General features: G+C 37.0%; 1 protein-coding gene across 4 annotated transcripts in view; it reads right to left on the reverse strand.

Moving 5' to 3' along the window:
* Nucleotides 1–21,541, reverse strand: part of LOC575159 (rho-related BTB domain-containing protein 1) — a 69,891-nt gene that overhangs the window by 30,081 nt on the left and 18,269 nt on the right. For 2 of the 4 annotated variants that reach the window (XM_003724046.3, XM_030985828.1), the window contains one exon: nucleotides 13,388–13,454. The gene's annotated coding sequence lies outside the window, so the exon portion shown is untranslated. Of the gene's footprint in view, nucleotides 1–7,019; nucleotides 7,146–13,387; nucleotides 13,455–19,109; nucleotides 19,409–21,541 lie in introns of those variants that run through there. The other 2 variants (XM_030985829.1, XM_011685194.2) reach the window with 2 other exon arrangements.

The following is a 21,541-nucleotide window of genomic DNA, read 5'->3' on the forward strand; positions in this document are numbered from 1 at the left end:
ACCAATACTTACATGCTACATGATCAACTGTTTCTGATCTTTTCCACACCTTTTCTTTTACAATGCAATCGCATTACCAGTACTAAAGTTTATCTTTAAACTTCTACATTTTGTGGAAGTGATTAATTAACACTGTTAACAATGTGGACAATGTAAAAACCTAAAATGTGCTGCATAAATGTACTAAAAAACAGGTCAAAGTTTAAAGAATGGTGTGATTTAATTGTCAATACATCTATTCATGGCTCTCTCTGCCAGGCACATAATGATGTATACATTTTGTTCTCTCAAACTAGATAAATTCAGATTCATGCACTGTAGTTCAACTCATAATTTTACTCCAAAAATATTACCTGTAAGGATTTCTGAAGCTTTGTTAGTTGAGCGTAATCATTGTCTAGTCCCACGTATTCATTGCTATGTGGTAGTCTGACATGTTTGACTGACAACACACAGTGTGCATACCAGGTAAGGGTCAAGTGTAGTCGAGATTGTTGACCATGAAGTAATTAAAATACCCCAATGCTGGTGGGTTGACACAAGGCTTGCCCTCTGTCTACTTAAATAGTGTTCAATTACAAACACACTTTGAACTAGGTTCATTAATACGTCATTGATCTTTTTTTATCTTCTAAGATCAGTGCAAAAATATGAACATCAATATTTACATGAATACCTTTTTCCTTTTTCAAGCTACCTAACGATCTTGGCAAACCATCAAGAAAACAATCATCACTTGTTAACAGACATAATTTGTCTCTATCCATTTTGGCATACATTCGAGTCATCATATCTATAAAAACAAATATTTGCAAAATTATATGTTAACCTACATTTAAGTGTAGTGAGCATATTGGCGTATCATCAAAAAGATGATCACATGATTTTTTGACGGGATGATTTGTGTCTTTCCATTTGGGCATTCTACTTCTCATCGTCATAATAGAATTTAATATTTGATATCTAATATTTACAGTCAATTCTGTCCGATTTCACATAACAGGCATACGGTACTTCAATCAATGGAGTGTTGAATATTGGTAGAGGTATGAAAATATTGCCTCGGCATCAATTGCTCCACAGTCAATAAACCCCATTATTGAACATTATTCTTAACTTCAGCCCTGGACCCAACACCACGCCTTATCCTGACCCTACCCGAAACCTAACCTAAAAACCAATCACAATCCTAACCCTATACATCTCTAGACCTCTGATGACTAAAAGTCCTGAGAAAAAATATGCAATCATCAATCTCTGATCACTATCTCTCATTGATAAACAGCTCGATCCTCAGCTAATTAAGTAGAGTTCTCAAAATCAATGACGACCCTTGATTTATTGAATTTGACTTTGCACCAAAACACTTATGTTTGTTTATTGTTTGGTGATCAACAGCACTGATATGAAACCATGATCAAGGGTTAAATCAATATTTTATCGCTTTCAGAATGCCAAACTAATATGTACATTTTGTACAAAAGGAAACTTTGGGATATGGATTTCTAAGTTTGTTTGATTAAATGTCTATGTGTTTCAATTTACTCAATGATTCTGCATGGAATCTTGCACGTACACCAGCATGATACATTTCTGTGGACATAAGATAACAATTAAAAATCATGTAATCAGTTATGAATATGGGAATTGAACTTGACATATGTCATGATTCTAATTTAGCTGTGAAGAAGGACAACTGGCATCCAGTTTACTTTAATTCAAGCAGAAAAGTGAGAGGTATGGTAGATTGGTCAGCAAAAGTTTTAAGGGAAAGTATATTAAAGGGAAAGACATCGATCACAAATTGTACACCTGAAGGATTGCTATCCAGATTGAACACTTTAAGAGTATCTCACAGCAATTTCCAGGTGGGACAAGAGTTTCGCTGCGTGCGAGCTTTACACACACACACACACACACATTCAAATGGTAATTCCAAATTCACATGGAAACGGCCAAGAGTGTCTTCAAATTAAGACTTGTTTTCATAAAACAGGTATTAAAACAAAAGCTTACACTTTACATTTCAGCGTCTTACCGCCGAGATAAGTCAGAACAAGTACCTTCATTATCACAAATTGTAAGTGATTGGCAACTGCGTGCCACAAAGGACTTAGGATATTTACTGAGCTCAGTGTTATAAGATACAGAAATGTGAAGCGTAATACATTTGAATTTGAGATCTGCGGTTTTGTCACGTCATATCTGAACGAGCCTTCAGACTTGCCTTGGTTGTCAACAATCATGCTGCATGTCTGCACGGTCATATCATTGACTTCTGTCAGTCAAGCTCCATGTTCTCATTACAGATTACAAATCTCCTTGAAACTTATTAAAAGCCACGATAACATTCCAGCACACTGATCACAGTTGAGAAGCCTTCCATTTTAAGTCATTACAAAAGTACACGGGCCTGTTTTCATCAGCTGGAGTTGGCCAAAAAGCCCGTCATTTTCAAACTTGGGATATTATCCCAAAACTCGAAATTGCGTCTTCACCGAACCGATATGCTCATTACAAACTAGCTCGAAAAGTAAACCAGAGATCGTCACATGCGCACTTTAGAGACTGACTGTATGACCAACGCGCGCGGATTAAAGATTTTACCCGCACTGTAAAACAGGTGTTACAAGTACAGCCCTTCAGCGACAGACCGCATGTGTTATGCGTCCGATCGTACACACATGTAAAGTTTATTTACAAACACAGAAAACCAGAAATCGTTGTGCATGGTGGGATTGAGAAATTGACTTCGTACTTCTTTTCTTCTACTCCGGTTTGATGAAGATTTAGCCCACGATTTCCCAAATAGCAGGATATTTTGGAAACAAGACCATTATTTCTCGGGATATTATCTCGACCAAATATTCCGCTAATTGCAACTGCGGGCTGATGAAAACATAAATTAGCTGGATAATTTGCGATCGGGTTACCTGGCAATCTTGAGCTGATGATGACAGGCCTATACTGCTCAACTGAAGTGGTAGTAAATTGCATTTATTTCATCTCATTTCATTTATTATGTCCAAAGAGGATAATTGTTCATACTTACATTATCAATCTTGCTTCACAGTAATTTCATAAGTACAACATAATTGACAATCATAAGTACTTAATTATTAAAGTACATCTGAATTGTATTTTTTTCTTACGATAAGCACATACTTCATGTTTGTCTGAATTTTGTTCAAGCTCGTTAATTATTTAGTCTCAAGGCCCTGTTTTTAGTATACACTCAATGTACATGATCATGATGAATATACTTTTTTACTTTCTTTCTTCTTTTTCTTCATCTTTATTTTCTTACTTCTTTTTCTTTTTCTTTTTCTCTTTCTCTATCTCTCTCTCTCTTCTTATTTACCCTCCCTTTTCTTGTATTCTTATATTCTCTAATCTGAAGTAGGTATTTTGGCTTTTTCTAACTATACCTTGATATGGTATAACAGTAGGGAGTACCGGTACAACAGTATTTCGTAAGTATACAAACAAAATATGTAACTTTGCTTGGTGTCAGATAGGTTGTAATAAGTTTTAGATGTAACTTTTTCTCAATACAGAAAAGCAGTATAATTATGGTATGGAGTTCAAATACCGGTCATAATTCTTTGGCAAGAAATTAATCTACTTTTTGACACTCTCCACCCGGGTGAATTAAATGGGAACCCATTTAAATTCCTTGAATGCTTGATGACCACCATATCATGGGAGCCAGTCTAATATATGCAGGGGTTACAGTAAGATCGCAGGGCCCCCAGAAGAACAGTATCAGCATTGGTGGGGATAACCCGTGTACATATAAAGATGATATATTTAATAAAAATAATATTCCGCTTTTATATATAGCGCCCAATACATCGATACAACGATATGTCTAAGCGCTTTACAGATATATTATTACTCCGGTCATTGGATTCAGGCTTACCTGCACACAACGTATGCACATTCTCCACTTCCTGGGGAGCATTCCGGCCAGTCGCCATTTTACAAGCGCACAGTTGCTTTAATATTCAACACATTAACTTTCGCATCCTACCAGGTACCCATTTATCACCTGGGTGGAGAGTGGCCAATGTAGATTAATGTCTATGTCCAATGGCTGTCCATAATTTTTAAGTCCAACTTGGAGATAAGTTCTACTTAGGATCTTTGTGAAACACCCCCCTGGTTGGTTCCTTCTTTCAACCATTCCTTCTGAATAATTGCCCTAATGAAGTATCCATTAGGAGTGCTTTCTTGCCCAAAGTACTTTCAGCAGCTAGGTGGATATTTCCGCGGCGCATCTCGCAGGAGCAAGGTTCGGTGGAGCGTGGTATGAGTAGCATGGATCGACCTCGACAACATGGATGAAGGTTTCTAGACCCCACGTTTCACGATGCATCGTGAACAGAAGGTGGTAGAGAGATGGCATTGCATAGATTAGGAAGTTCCGCCATAGGTCTGTCTTCACCAGCCCGCAGTTGCCATCAGCGGGATATTTGGTCAAGATAATCATCCCAAGATATATTGGGCTAGTTTGCAAAATATCCCGCCATTTGTTCGGTGCGTCTTCACCAGCCCGAAGACTCGCACTATGCGTGAACGCTGAGCAAAATATCTTGAGCTCGAGTTTCGAGCTGATGAAGACGGGATTTGGAACTTCTGGCTTATTTCCCAAATTAGAAATAGCGGGCTATTTGGCAATCTCGAGCTGATGAGGACATACCTCATGATAACAAGTTGCTCATTTTATTTCATTGCAATAAGCAGAACAAAAAAATGAGAGACACAAAGAATTTGAGAGAAAAAAATATGAAAGACGCCTATACTGATATGAAAGACGCCTATACTGATATGAAATCTGAGAAATTAGAAAAGCAAAATTTTCCTTCGTTTTTTAAAAACTTTACGGGCCAATCACACATATCACACATATTGCAAAAATAACCCACTATTTTCAGACTCAGAATATTTTCCAGAGGCTCGAAATTGCTTCTTCACTCATCACAAACGGTTACAAATTAGCCCGCTATTTCATTTGCAAGTAGCAGGTTATTTTGGAAACAAGACCAAGATTTCTTGGGATATTTTCTCGACCAAATAGCATGCTTATTGCAACTGCGAGCTGATGAATACGCAAATTAGTTGGCTAATTTGAGATCGGGCTAGTTAAAATAGCGGGTTATTTTGCAACGTAGGTCTGATGAACACAGGCCTAGAGTGGACTTCCCCTTTAATGATGATAATAATAAAGTCATGAGGGTCATCGAATGCCACAGATGGGACCAAAGACTATTTAAAGCATCATCATCACTTATTATTCAGTTGAAGGCCAAGATGACCCTGATACAGCATGAATAACTCAGTAGCTTCATTTACACTGCAAGATAAAATTGATGATTTTTCTCACATTCCAGTGTTTCGTTGGAAGTCGCTAAGCAACTACCAGCAAACACGATGAAAATACGTCATTTAAAAAAAGCCACCTTTGAGTGTCTGTCTTTTGAAAGGCTGGCAGAAATTTCACAGATTTTGTGCAGTAAATGTCAGCTTTCGAAACATGGGTGAATGATTTTGGTTTTTAGTCAGGTGACTCGCCTCACATCCGTGCGATTGCATGCAGAGCAACAACAAGTAGCGCATGCACGCTAAACTCACTAAAAAGTTGGAATCAGCAAACACCAACGTTTTTATTAATGGGTTTTTCCAGTAGCATTAAAAAAAATGTAAACAAATAAACATGGTGTAAATGAGCCTACTGTAAAAAGTAAAGGCAAAGCTTTGCATATGAATAATTTTCCTACAGAAAATCAGCTTCATTCTCAATCCAAACAAGAATATACTTTATGAAGGCACTATACATGGGTGGGGGCGTACTGCCCCTTGGACCTCCCCTAGGCCTAGCTTTGCCACTAGCTAGACCTCATCTGTTATTTAGCACAAGTTTGCAATTCGAGTCTTAAAAGTATACAGTTGATTCCACTTGGCCAAAGGGTTCTGGCAGGCAAATGTCCATTTCTCATACCTGCCAAGTACCTTCCAAAGCAAAGTTTATGAAATTCCTCAAGGCAAATTAGAAATACAGTCATTTTGTTTAATTTTTACACAGAATTTTTTGAAGAAGAAAGGAATCTAGGTTTTATAACATTAGTTTGAGTGCCAAAAAGTAAGAAATATTCCTCCAAAATAGGAATAGTTGGCAGCTATGAATTCAAGTGATGCATGGGAATAAAGGCGGAAAAGTCTATGCTTTTTCAAAACGGAAGGGGGCGAATAGGCCCCCATCTTTCTTTCCTTCTATTTGCTGCACAGTGGGCTTCAGCTCAATTGCCAGTCAGTGACCACATTATTCACGCACTGAGGCGGAGCACTGTGGCGTCTCATGAAAAGTCGTCTTAATGAGAGGCAAGGGAAACATTGTGGTCAGTCTGTCACCGGATGCTATTAAATGTATACCTCTCTCTAGTTACACTCACGATTGCTATTGCATAGCATTATATACACCAAAAAATGTAATATTCAAACCCAAAATTGGCACCAAAAAATGGAATGACTGAAGAAAAAAAATACATCTACCAGTAGATAGATAGAAAATGAACATTTTTATCCATTTTTCAAATCAAATAATACATGGGGAAAAAAGTCAAATTACACCCAAAACTGCATTTTGATGTTAAGTACCGGTACAATGTGAATATAAATTTATGTAATCTGAACTTCCACATTGGAAAGAAAGCTAATATACACCCAGAGACACTTTGTACATCAATTATGAAATTAATAAGAATAAAAAAAACAGTCAAGATAGAACTATGTGCTCAGATAATCAATGTGTTCAAAGATTGGACAGATTTTAACATATAAGCAGCGGCAGTAGAAGAAGAGGGTGACTGTGGGGGTTAAAAAAGGTACAATCAAGCCCCTCCATGCCCCCTTTTTCAATATCTCTGATTAACTGATAACTAAACATGTAAATAAGATTGTACAGGCACAAAATATACTATAATTCATCATGACAACAATTATCGTAAGCTAATCCTTACCTCTAAGTCTGTAAATACACTAGTTGTGGATATGTATCAAAATCTTGGCCGACTTCCGATTTGTCTCACCACAAACTATATACCGCTCACTTAATAATTTCCCACCTGTATTGCACCGTACCTGTGTAGCCTTGTGTCTGAACATGCGAACGTACAAAGAAGGTAAACACAACACAATCAAGACAAGCCTTAGCCGGCCTACTTAAGACTGAATGAGAAGTAAAGAGCGATGACATCTGTTCTGAGGTGAATGTTTCTAAGCTATATCTGGACTTTGGACGATAATGCCCTCCATCCTGTTTGCGTGCATGCGAACATGTCATGTTTGAATGATTCAACTGTGTTATGTACCGTTGGAGGATATATGTCTTGGAGACTGGCAACAGATTGTTAGTATCTCACATCTGCTTTCAAGTGTATGGATGGTACTTCTTTGAGTACTATGCAGGCTTGATTTGAATATGAACTTGAGTGAACTGATAACAAATCAAAGTCACATTCAAATCCAAATCCAAATTTACATTTAAATTCAAATTTATATTCAACTTTACATCACATCACATTCGCATTTAAATTCAAATTCAAATTGACATTCAGGTTTAATTCAAATCAAAAATCTTCCATAGATTTCATCTAATTTCAATTTCACATTTGATATAGTTACCTACAGTAGATTTTTATTATGAATTTGATTTTTTTTTGTAACTTAATGAATTAAAATGGCTTGTCTTTATTTCAAAACCAAAGGTACAGACTTTTCAATGATGACAATGTGTTATATATTTCAATACACTTATACACTAATTACCGTATATAGGAGCTGGTAATAATTATGCAGCTATTTTTAAAGTATTATAGTCTAATGACATTGTTTAAAGAGTATTAAAAATGGCAATATCTCTTTACAGAAGTGATTTTGACACAACAATTTGATATACCGTAAATCTCCGTGTATAAGGCGCACCTGTGTATAAGGCGCACCCCTATTTTGGGGGCAAAAAAAAAAAAAAAAAAAAAAAAAAAAAAAAAAAAAAAAAAAAAAAAAAAAAAAAAAAAAAAATCGTTTTTTGTTTTGTTGTTGTTGTTGTTTTGTTGCCGAAAACCCACGCGGGGAAGGACCTTCATTTTACATGGAGGTGCAGTTGAAGTTGTGAACTGGTCACAATTAATAGTAACAACAGTCTAAGGCTTCATGATACCAAGTGTCCCACACCAGCCTCCTCACATCACCTAGCAGAAGCAGTGTGTTCTATGCCAAACATCAATAGTCATGCATGATCTATTAGAAAGATTACTTTCAAACCAAGATGACAGACAAATTTGAGTGTTGCTGTAGTTTCCGAGTGGTGAGTCAACACACTGATTACTGAGCTAGAAGACATTGCCAGGCATAGCGCCATAAATCGAAACTAAAAAAAAACTTTTTTTTTCTGTACCTGTGTATAAGACGCACCCCCGACTTTCAAATTTTTTCGGCGGCAAAAAAGTGCGCCTTATACACGGAGATTTACGGTAAATGTTTATTGGATGGAACCATGATGTAAATGGTTACTTTCCAAGCAAAACGTTTTTGATGAACGGTGCCCTTTAAATAAAACTGATATTAGGCCCGAGTCATGTCGGGATTTTCATAAACCGGGTCCCGACGGCCTTGTACCGATCAGGACCCGGTGTCCCGAAATCAGCTCGCAGGATTTGTCACTTGCCTCTACAAAAAGCGCACATCATCAGTATGTCCCTTAAAAGTGACCTTTTTTATCAATCAATTTAATAAGCACATGCATACCTTGGCTCAGATCGGTATATTTTTCCATTTGACATTATTTTCATCCATGATTGGCGATGTTTAGTGCCATTTTCGTGCCTCTAAAAGTAAAAAAAACTGGGGCAGAAATGTAAAGACAACATTCGAGCCGCCATTTCGATTGATGCAGGTTGAATAAATCTGGTCAAAAAATATGAATGTTAGAATAATAAAACGGCTTTCTAAAAATTTCTTCTGTACAATAAACCGATCATATATTTTATAGACAAAATAAATATTTATCTCTTATTTTAAATATCGCATGCTTTTTTTTTAAAAGCTGAAAATTACTTGGTAATCAAGAGTTTCGATACGGATAGCGTTGCAAGGCAAGTTGAGACTAGTCTCGGAAAAATGCGCAGTGCTCCTCGTAATTAGCTGTAATGCGTGCCAGAACAAACCCAAACAAAGACGTGATCGTAACGAGAAAAAAAATCATTGAAAACTACGAGAGCACGATTGGAAAGACAACTACTGCTCAAAATTACCATAATCAGATAGATAACTTGGACAAAGAATTCATTAATCGCCCAAGAAATGCCACAGAAATTGTGATAATCGAGGAGTAACTGGGTACATTTTTATCGCAAGGAGCCTGCTGCAAATACTTGAATCCTTTGTTATACTGCTTTTTACCGTAGAGGGCGGTATTTGCCTCGTATAGCCTCGTGTTCAATTTAAACACATGTAATTCGGATATTGCAGCAGGCCCTTCCAATAATGATTGTACCTATAGTAACTCCTTAAATATCACTATTTATGTGGCTTTTCTTGGACTACTATTGTTTTCTTCCTCCAAGTTATGTATCTGCTTACGATAATTTTAAGTAGTTGTCAATCCAATTGTGCTCTCGTAGTTGTTAATGATTTTTTTCTCGTTACGATCATGTCTTTTTTTTGGTTCGTTCTGGCACGCATTACAGCTAACGAGGAGCACAGTGCGCATTTTTCCGAGACTAGTTTGAACTTGCCTTGCAACAGCTATCCGTATCGAAACTTCTTGTGATTACCAAGTACATGTAATTTTCAGCTTTTAAAAGAAGCATGCGGTGTTCAAAATCAAAGAAAATATATATTTTGTCTTTTAAAAATTATTCGATCGATATGTTGTAAAGAAGTACTTTTTAGAAAGCCGTTTTATTATTCAAACATTAATGTTTCTTTCAACCTGATTCCTGCCGAGAGACCCGGCCAGTACAGTAGCTAGATAGCAGCTGGCAACAACGACCCCATGGGGCGAACTGCCTAATTGCAACCCATATTTATATCAGCAGTTCGGATTGATTCAGGATGAGCTAGAATATGATTGGTAACCATTAAATACTCAAGTTTTAAGGTGGATTGATTTTAGTGGTGTGCAAAACTGCAATTTCTTACATATTTCATTATTTTTTTCGGAGCGTCGGTTCTCAAAAAACGAAACCGGGACCCGACGGCAACGGTCGGGTCCCGGTGTGATCGACCGTACCAACTCAAGCCTAACTGATATGAGACTGATATTGTACGTACATGTACAGGTAGTATCAGACTATACATCCTGCTTTAAAGGCATCGTTTAACAATGTTAAATCTGAGATGCATGGCCCTACCTGTTATCAGTGTCTGTGATATTGTGTAATATTGAAGCCCTAAAAAAAAAAATCGCGCTTCAAAATGATCAAGAACTGCCTCAAAAATAGTACAAATCTTTGAGTGACTGGTTTTACCATACTCATTTTCCCCAATAGACTGTAGTGTTATGAAATTTTGATTTCAATCATAAATATCTTGATAATCAGACAGGCAATCGGCTTGTAAAAGTCATGGGGGTTCCTGACTGACCTAAAAGTTTATAATTATCATTGCAGCATGAGTTATAAATCCAGGATTTTGTTTCAGAATCTGAGACAAAGTTACCGGATCCCTTTAAAACTGGAGTGATAGGGTTTACATGGTTGGACAGCATCCTGAATCAACACTGAGAGATAATGATGATTGGTTGGCTATTCTTGTCTATCTACAAAACACCCCCATCATTCATTGAACCAGTACGTAACATCCTAATCATCAAACCTACAAAGCTATCACTCTATCTAAACTTGTACGACGTCTAATAACATTCTCATTCTCAATTGTACATGTACATGCAGAGTGAACTCTATATTTGTAGGTTGCTTTATAAAAAAAAATGAAATACCGGTAAAGTAATTTTATATTATCATAGTACTTTTCATGTGGGTGTAATAGAAGCTGGGTATGACATATGAAGTGGGGGTATTGGAGGGGGTGGGGGAATGTACTCTCTCTAAACCAGTATGACGTCTAATAACATTTTCATTCCTGATTGCATGTACGTGCAGAGTGAACTGTATATTTCTAGGTTGCTTTATAAAAAAAATGAAATACCGGTAAAGTAATTTTATATTATCATGATAATTTTCATGTGGGGTGCAATATAAAAGGAAGCTGAGTGTGACATAGGAGTGGGGGGGGGGGGGGTATGCATGTACATCGTCCATTTTCTGAGGGCGGGTTGGAAGTGATCATATGCCCCCTCTTCAGAACTGATACCACATGGGGGGGGGCGGGTAGAATCTCTTATTAGCATTTGGGGGATATTGCACAAAAAGAGTCAAACAATATGCAATTAAATGAAACATATAGGCCCATACGCTAATTACTTTTTATGGCATTTGTCGAAGGAAAATGCATCGTAACTACTGGTACAAGTTTTCTAAAAGCACAAAGTCTGACTCATATTGTTTTGCAATGATGCAGATGTTTATATATCTAGGGCACTGTGGGCATTGTGCGCACTGAAAAACAAAACAAAACAAATCATAACAAAACTCTTTTGATTACTTCCTGTCAGTGTCACAGCCTTCCAGAAGTATTTCTGAGAATTGTTTATTGGGTTATTACCTGTACATTTGTCATCTCTATAATGGAAAGATCATGTTAACTATTGATTAGTACAGGTGTTGTGGTCTAGTGGATAAATCTTGGGACTGTGAACCATAAGGTATGGGTTCAAATCCTGTCGCAACACTAATGTCCTTTGGCAAGACATTACCACACTTGCCACAATTGACTCGGGTGTAATAAGTGGGTACCTGGTAGGATTCATTCCTTGAATACCAGATATAAAACCGGAGTAATAAAAACCAAAGTCCTTTGGCAGTGCATATAGATGCTTTATCATAATGTGATATGTGCTATACAACATATTATTATTATCATTTCAACATGTCAGGATGGAATAAATAAGACGAATCTTCATCAGACGAAAAGAAGTGAATCAGAACATTGACGACCAATGAACAACTTGCAATCTATAAACAAAATCCATACAAGCAATAGCAGGTCTGAGAGAAGTGAATTCATATTCCTCAGTCTCATGTACGCACCCCTACAAAGGCATTTAGCTCCAAATATAGCCGAGTACAATAAACGCGATCCAGGACATCATTTATTTACCTTTCACAAATACAAACTATTGGCTGCATAAGAACCCAAACAAAAGTAGAAATATGAATGTCTAGTACAGTGGTAAAAAATTGGGCTTATAAATACACAATGGTATTATACTGAAAAGCTTTTAATATCGCTAGCTATCATCACATGAGCAACAGATTCAAGATTCAAGTTTAATTGTTCCCTACAAGAGCTTAGCTCCGAATATAGCCACATACAATAAACGCGATCCAGGACATTATTTATTCACCTTTCACAAAATCCAACCCATTGGTTGCATAAAAACCCAAACAAAAGTAGAAATATGAATGTCTGGTACAATTCTGCTTATAAATGCACAATGGTATTATACTGAAAAGCTTTTGATATCGCTAGCTATCATCACATGAGCAACAGATTCAAGATTCAAGTCTTATTGTCCACAGGAGTTTGCTTTCTAGTGGTTTTACATGCGATGGAAACGTGACATAGAGAAAGAAGACAGAACTGGTTTGAACCCGATCTATGGTGAATCATGGAGATAAGAACACTTGACTCTGCAGTTCTAAACATTTGATTAAAGTCAGAAATAGAAAAGAAAGGAGGGAAATCCTTAACAATTTGCTACTAATCGCCCATCAATCATCATGCCTAGCTCTCTATACATTGAGCTTTTACAATCCAGAGTTGCAGAGAATCAATTATTGGTCTGATGATTATTATAGTAGCTTAGCCGAAGTAATGTTACTGTCTGTAAATGCATTAACATGAAGGTTATCAACAAAGTAAGGCAAATTATCTGGATACTTCAACTCAATATAGACCAACAGCCCCAGCAACCAACAATGAACAAATATGTCAGTCAGCTCATGAGTCTAATGTTCATGTGTGTACTCCAAAAATTGACCTGTAGTTTTCTGTAAATGCAATATATTTTCAATAAAATAAAAAATGTTTGCCCCAAAATACTCATAGAGCAGACAGAATTACATTGCATATTTTTTTGATGTCTAATTAAAACAAAAATCAGTTGGATCTCTCACAATATTTCAATTGTTGGAAGGCAGCTCCAGTATTTGTCACTTTCTCTACTTTTATATAAACAGAAACAAATATGACAGAAAGTACTTACAGAGGAAGGTTTATCACTAAACTGTAGTTATCCAAGTCTTTGGGTATGTGAGATGTTGTCCTTTTGTCTGTGAAGTAATATAAATGGAACAAGGAAATAAAAAAAAATCACAAAATATTAACACAATGCATCAATTACAAATTTATGAACATCGATTGAATGAGCTCACAAAACTGATTTGCATAAACAGCATTTAACCAAAAGAATTATTATCATTCGATTTGATAAATACTTGATTAGCATTTTTGAAGACATTTAAAAATATGAAAGAGCAGAAAGTTCTATTTGATGCTAAAAAAAACTCAAGGTGGCTCTACACTATAGGAGGCAGCAGGGATACATCGATCGGCGCCAACGATTTAAGTCTGGACCCCAAAACTTTAACAACATTTTAACAAAGGGCTCAACCACACAGACACAAACTGTCGATCCTGGCCCCTACAAGTCGCCTCACCTACCATCCCCGTATAGCTTCCTGAGTGAGCTGCCAAAGGGATTACTCAACCAAGTACCAAGTACCAAGTACAACATCAAGTTGCAGTGATAGCCCTGTTAAAGTTTACAGTACCGGTTTACAAATGGACTAGATTCAAGATTAAATTTCAAAGTGAGTTTTAGGTTTCATATCGCAAAATAATGATGGAATCGATATCCAAGCAAAATGATGCTCAATCAAACGTTTCGCTACACACATTTCGTTATAAAACGTTCAGACTGGATAAAAATTAATTACATATCGTATAGCTATACGTTTTTGTGTTTTTTTCCTTGTTTAGCCATATGACAAATTTTTGAAAGTCTGAATGGGGTCTTAATGGGAATGGGGTCATAGCACAAAAAGTATTTGTGATTCTGGCTGATACAGCCACATGCCTCTTGACTATGACTAATACAATTTCCAATGGCAGTATAAATAAAGACAAGGTAATCAGGCCTCACTGATAATCGTTTTTAAAGGTTCTTATGAACACTCAACAGTCAAAATACAAGGGGGTTATATCGGTTCAATAGTTCAAATTTACTTCTATTTTCTCATATTGGATTTCTGTGCATATATAATACATATATAACTACCGGTATTCCAAAAAGTTTGAAGAAAAAAAAAGATTGGAAACTATTAAACCTAAAATAAGAGTTGACTTTGGCAACATACATTGATTAAATATTGCTGAAATATCAACACGTTCCATCTGTTCCATTTCCGTGTTTGTTTTTCCAGTTATCTTTGATGCACATAGGACTTTGGACCAGGGAAATAATGCATTGTAGTGGTGACACAACTAGTCCTGGGAAGATCCAGGAGTGCACCGGAAGACTGAAAATTCCACTCTTAAAAAACCGATCTTAAATATATACTCTTCTTTAAAAAAAAATTAAAAGACTTTATGCATGGCTTTCGGCTGACTTGGCATCAGAGGATGAAATGTGTTAAATTTTGCAAACTTTGGTTTAATTTGGACAAAAATGTTTCATGCATAGACTATTAAAGGTAGTCTGTAAAAATATTATAAAGAATTATTTCCTGATTCTTATGTGAGAAATCTATGTAGATGCCATATTATGCTAAATTGTAGCTATATAATTACTGTGTGTATCCAGGGGCATTTTTATTCTCTGAACATGTTCATTCACATCCGGGCTGACAGCTAAGATAGAGCTTGTAACAAATGATACCCGTCTCATATTACCTACATATACCGGTAAGATGAATACACAAAACACACATAATAAGAGGCATTGAATTGGAGAGTCTGATGCCAATAATCATTACTGGGATATCATCAGCTTAAGTCAATATTGCCAATTGCTGTCAATTAATATAAACCTCGAATTCAAATCAACATCAATCGCCTAAGCTCTGAAGGATTACATTTCTTTGCGCACAAATGTGTATCAAAGGTGTATGTAGCATTTGGCAATAATCCTGTGGTGAAAATCTGCCAAATTCTTTCTAAGTCCAAGATCAAAGTTTGTGGGTTGGCTGCTGAATGTGTGTATATGTAGGTCGCTTACTAAGCTCGGTATTACATCTGTTAAAGAAGGATATAGCTTATAAAGAGCTTCCTAAGTTACCATGAATGTCACTACATGTGGCTACTGTGTATGTGCGTGACTGCACGTACACGTAATATCTCGCCCCCGAATGTTGGCTAGGGGGCAAGGATCTTCGAAATCCGTTCCAAAATTAGGTCATGAGACAGCGCATGAAAGCTGAAGGAAAGTCATCTTGCTGTCTTTTTTCCCCTTTTTTCTCTCTCTTTCAAATGAGACATTGTCTGTTGAGAGTCAGAATGGTGTATATGGGTTAATGCCCTTCTGGCTCTCAGCAGATGGGGTAAGAATAGGCCCGTCTTCATCAGCTTGAGATTGCCAAATAACCTGCTATTCTAACTATCCCTATCGCAAATTATCCAGCTAGTTTGTGTCTTCATTTTCAGCCTGCAGTTTCAATTAGCAGGATATGTAGTCAAGATTTCATCCCGAGATATCTTGGGCTAGTTTGCAAAATATCCCGCTATTTGTCCGGTGCGTCTTCACCAGTCCGAAGACTCACACTATGTGTGAATGCTGAGCAAAATATCTCGAGCTATTTTCTCAAGCTCGGATTTCAAGTTTCGAGGTTGAGTCCACGAGCTGATGAAGACGCGATTCGTAACTTCAGGATTATTACCCAAGTCAGAAATAACGGGCTATTTGGCAATCTTGAGCTGATGAAGACAAACCTAATAAGGATGAGAAGGTAGACCACAGATTTCCTCTTATGATAAAACTGTTTATTTACCTCACATACACACACGTAGACATCAAAGGCAAAGCAAACATGTTAAAACAAATGATGGTGTTCTCAAGTCTAAGAAAGACAGATACAGACAGACAATAAAAGAGAAAAAAAGACGGGAAGACATCTGAAGAGAAAAGATCAGAGAGAAAAGGACAGAAATGGACAGAAATAGGAAGAAAGTGCAGAAAAGGACAGCAATAGAAAGAAAGATGCCCCTTGAGCATTTGATTGTCAAGTGGATTTGGCTCCTTTTAAATCTTATGTAATATTATTATTATTATTAAAAAAGGACAGAAATAGGACAAAAGATGCAGAAACAGACGGATGAAGGGAGAAAGATACAGTAAAAGAAAACTGATGAAGTGAGACACGGAGACAGAAACTTAGAGACAGAATGACTGGGAGTGAAAGAAATGGTGAGAAGGGGGGGGGTGGGATGGGGGCACCAGGCATTACATGTACAAGATCATCCAAGCTCCTAATTGCCAATAATGAAAAAAAGCTTTCTTAGAAGAACAAAGACCAACTTTTCAGTTCCACTCTATTAATTTCTACATGCTCTCCTTTCGAAAAAATGTAATTAATTATAAAAGATCTACAGGAAACTATAGCTCAATTAGTCTATATAAACCTACAGTAAACATCTTTCTTACTTTCTTACAGCTATAATTGTGTGTTAAAAAACTGGCTAAAACTTTGAAAATCTGTAGGGCCTTGGTTGTTCATGAAGTTCATAAACATCCCCAACTTTCCTAACCTCTAGGGATGTATGTATTCTTCAAACATGGAGATTCCTGATGTTATATTTTGAAACTAAAATTATTTTTTCTTTTTCTTTCTAATTCCCAGATACAACTTTAAGCTTAAATTAAAACTATATTTAAAGTATAGTCAGGATGGCTCCAACTGAGCCCCAAAACTTTGCCTGGCCAAGAAAAAGTAAACACTGGTTTTCTCCACACTGTCTGTCAATCCATATTTCCTTTGACCCCCTGCACAGCTAATCAAATGGAGGTCTCTAAGCTGCCCCATAAAAATTGCCCTTGATTATCAAAAACCCTAGTTATCACATCTTGAAGACGATTAGTCAGGGATGATGTTCGCCGGGGGAACAGAATTACAGGCCAGTTTAGGCGATCTGCCAAAGACTTCTCAAACGTCAGACAAGAAATAGGGGCTGGCGTACGCAAATGCATTGTCCTCTCGTTAGGCAGTCCAGAAGTTGAACAATGTTTTGACGCCGCTGTTAATTTGCCAAGTTCAGACTCTCAGAGGGGATTCTTTTCTTTGAAAAAAAATAATACTTTTGATACAAAAAATATGGAAAATAACAAGGTACAGATGTCGGACTGCATAATATTTTCATGAAAAAAGAACCAGTTGATCATGATTCCCGTTTGGTAAGGTGTGTCTATAGAAAGAAATTCTACAACAGCTTTTTTTTTTATTACGATTTAATGGGGTTATATAATGCCAATGAGCTAAAGTTCGAGGCAAATTTAACGGAAACTAAAAACTACATGCATATGACTCTATAATACAAACTTAACTAGCAAAATATAACTTTTAAAACAAGTTCAATTGCACAATATCCCTCTATTCACAATCATATTGTGGACAAATTGACATTGACTTAAAATGAGTCATATTATTTGCCACAATATCTTATAGCTCGAATTGCACCATGTTTGCTTTTCTTTTTTCTAAAGTTCTGATTAAAGAAGGTTTACCATCACAGGAATTTGAACTGCAAGTGGTGTAATTCAAGACAAATATAACTTGGTAGCAAAGTATTTATAACAGTCATATTAAATGGAAATATACTTTTAATCCGCCAGCTTACAGAGCTCATCCACATGTAAACATTATACTATTTGTGTAGATCTGTATACTGTGCATGAATCTCTCTGAATTACAAATCAATTCCCCCAAACCACATCGTTAATTCATTCAAGGTTTTCACTCTGAACGAAGGCTGGCTATTTGGTGAAACGTCTGCTGCAACGTCCTGTCACGACTACATGAGATATCCGATAGAGGTGCTAATACACGACTGTCATTACCTCGTACTTAGGCAGCCAATCCATGGGTCTTAGATCGAACCGTCCCTGGAAACGATACTTCCGCAGTGAATCCCTCTCCTCTGTCAGCTCATGGCTTATTTAAAGAATTCATGTGAATGTAAACACTTCTCATGAATATTCATATCTATTGTATACCATGCCAAATGAATGGAGAATAGAGACTTTATGACACATGCTCCGGCAACAGTTGCTCCAAATTTCTAACTCTATGTTATGCCCTGCCAAACAGACCTGATTACTAATTTTGTGCATATACTTTTGGAACAAGGTTTCTCCTCGCAACTTAAAAGCTTGCCAGGGGCTTGCCTGACAGAGCAACGACTTATGTACATGTATGCAAGGTAGATTCCATCCATAAAGATAGCAGGTGAATAAATGACTGTTAACCAGGGATTAGGTAGGGAAACATTAACAACTTAAAATGCATTAGTAAACAAGAAGATAAAACTCATGCTCCAGGGACGAATCATCAAATTTTTTACTTTTACTGCAAATTTTGAACTTATCACTACACCTAACCTTAAATCTTGAACATAAATCCCAGCCAAGTCTAACCTTAAAGCCCCACTGCACTAAGTAGCTACTTCGCCCTCTATGTAGCAAACAATGCCTAGGCGGTGACCGTTGGTACCCCATGATCTTCTTTTTATTATGTTAATCATGGAAGAGCTGATTTGATGAGATAACCACCTGTCAGTGACCTTGCAGGAAGGTCTAATCCCTCCTCGATAAACTAGTGTAGACAGGCTTCTGCCCACTACATTTCTTTACTTGTACATATAAACTCAGCTTTGAGAACAAGATACTTACAAAAATGATAACCAACAATAGCGAATGTGCAGCTTTAACTACTCACATTATATGTATTCACAACAGGTCATCTGACAACTTCTTCCGAAACCAAGAGAAAAGCAACAAGGACTAACTATAACAATAGTGAGCACTCTCCAAACACTTCTTGTTTGGTTCCTGATGGGACGTTGATAAGTGACACCATGAAGAGGAAGAAGACACAAGACACAACAGCTAAATATATGTACAACAAGACGTCATATGAACGATGGGTGCTTTGAAGGAGACTGCGCATTAGATTCTAAAAGGAGAGGAATAAAGGCAAGCAAGCTCTGCATGTGACAGCTAGGGGGAAGCGACTACGTGGACGTACACACGCAACACGTACGGCTCTGTTTACATGAATCAGCTGTGCGGTAGCGCACCTGTAACACATAATCTTGCCCTCTTGATTTGACCCTTGATGTGTCACATAGCAGCATTGTTGTTGTTGATAAAAATATCGGAGCAGTGATAAGGCAGAACAATGCTTGTGTGATACTTTGACGACTTGATTTCCTACAGGAATGCTTTGTGCATTGGGGTATGATTAAAGACCTTGTCAGAACTGTAAAATGATGTATCAACAGAAAGCTTATGAGCCACAGATAACAATAATCACAGCTATATGCTATTTTGGTGTCTGTCCGAGGAGAAACAGCTCTCTGAAAACTCAATATCTGAAGCTTTCAAATTCAGAAGTTGTCAACCCAAAACTAGACTTGATGACATGGTCTTATGTTGATTATACATATTCCCAATGACTGTGCATCAATTAAAAATGGCTCATCATCTCAGCTACATGTAGGAGAGCCATTCGGGTCAACATGCAGCAAATTAGCTGTTGACCCGCAATTCAAAGGGGGCAGATTTTTTTTTTTGCTTAGCTTTTGTCTAATACTGAGAGGGAAAATATTGTTTATTCCTATATATTTGTACTGAGCTACGACTCCAATGATATAAAGTCGTATTTTCATTGAATAGGGTCTTTAACATTTCAGCCCTTCGTTTATATTTTACAGCCATCTGTGAAGAACGAATCTGCTCAAGGAAGGTCTGTACTTCGTTGTATAATCTATTCTATGATGTATAGACCACATTTTAAATTTTTACGGGTATCAATATATCCCATAGATCATGAATATTTGAAGTTCAGAATAAAAATGTTGAGACTGGGCCGATATTTTACAGTCATCTGTAAAGGACAAATCTGCTCAAGGTAGGCCTGTACTTTGTTGTATAATCTATTCTTTGATGAATAGACCACATTTTTATTTTTACGGGCATCAATATATCCCATGCATCATGCATGAATATTTGAAGTTCAGAATAAAAATGTTGAGACTGATATGGGCCGATAGATACAGATACACCATGTAACTTTTTATCATTTTTTAAAGATTCTATTCTTGCCTGCTATATGAATGTTGTACGGTGCAGTGAGCAATTTAACTAGCTCTCGAAAGCTTCAAAAGTGCTCTGGTATATTGAAAAAGAGCACTGGTAAAAAAATGATAAATACTTTAATATCACTGTGAGAAAATTGCAGTTACATGTAAACAACATCAAAATATAATCGAGCTGCCGCAAACAGAAAAGGATTTAATTGCCCACTACTGTTGCACATACAATTATTAAACATATATTTAAGTGTGCATCCCACAATGAATTGACTTTAGTCATTCATCAATACTTCTAGACTGCATGGATCTGGAAAAGGATTAATGGTGTGTGTCTTATTTTATCTAATTTCTTAAAAACAATCTCCACCTTAATCAAACAGGATGACAACTTGCTGTAAACTGTAACCACTAACCCACAAAACAAATATATATGCACAAGAAGGACACAGAACTTTATTGATTCTACATCACACTCATTTAAGTTGGCAAATCTGCAAATGTCTTGTCTGAACACCCCCCCCCCCCCCACAATTAAGAAATAATAGTAGTGGTAATAGAGAATATAATATTATCAAAATTAGTATTATGTAATTTGCATAGTAGAATCAGTAAACAAAGTTCTAGCATGATGAGCATGTATGGTATTGATGGTAGCAGACCTAGTAGAGTAATAGCATGGTGGGGGGGGGGGGGGGGAGGGGGAGGGGACCGACAAGGAGGATCAAAGGAGAGATGGGAACAAAATGTGAGTCTTTATCATTCAAACGTACATCACATAACCTTAACACCTATATTATATGTATTTGCACTGGCATATTAAGGGGTGGGCAAAACCATTCCCTACCCAGACAATCGTGTACCTACGTTAGGAGCACGATCCCCGAAGTATAACCCCTCCCCTTTAAAAAATGTGCACAAAAAACAAACTATTTCCCCTTTTTAGCAAGTCGAATCATTTTCTTCCAGATTCAGCCCCCCCCCCCCTCCCCCCCCCCCCCCCCCAACTTTTACAAAACCCTGGATATGCCTCTGCCCATCTACATGTACATGTATA

The sequence above is a fragment of the Strongylocentrotus purpuratus genome, unplaced genomic scaffold (genome assembly GCF_000002235.5).
Source record: "Strongylocentrotus purpuratus isolate Spur 01 unplaced genomic scaffold, Spur_5.0 spur5_scaffold_15, whole genome shotgun sequence".
NCBI classification, from domain to species: domain Eukaryota; kingdom Metazoa; phylum Echinodermata; class Echinoidea; order Camarodonta; family Strongylocentrotidae; genus Strongylocentrotus; species Strongylocentrotus purpuratus.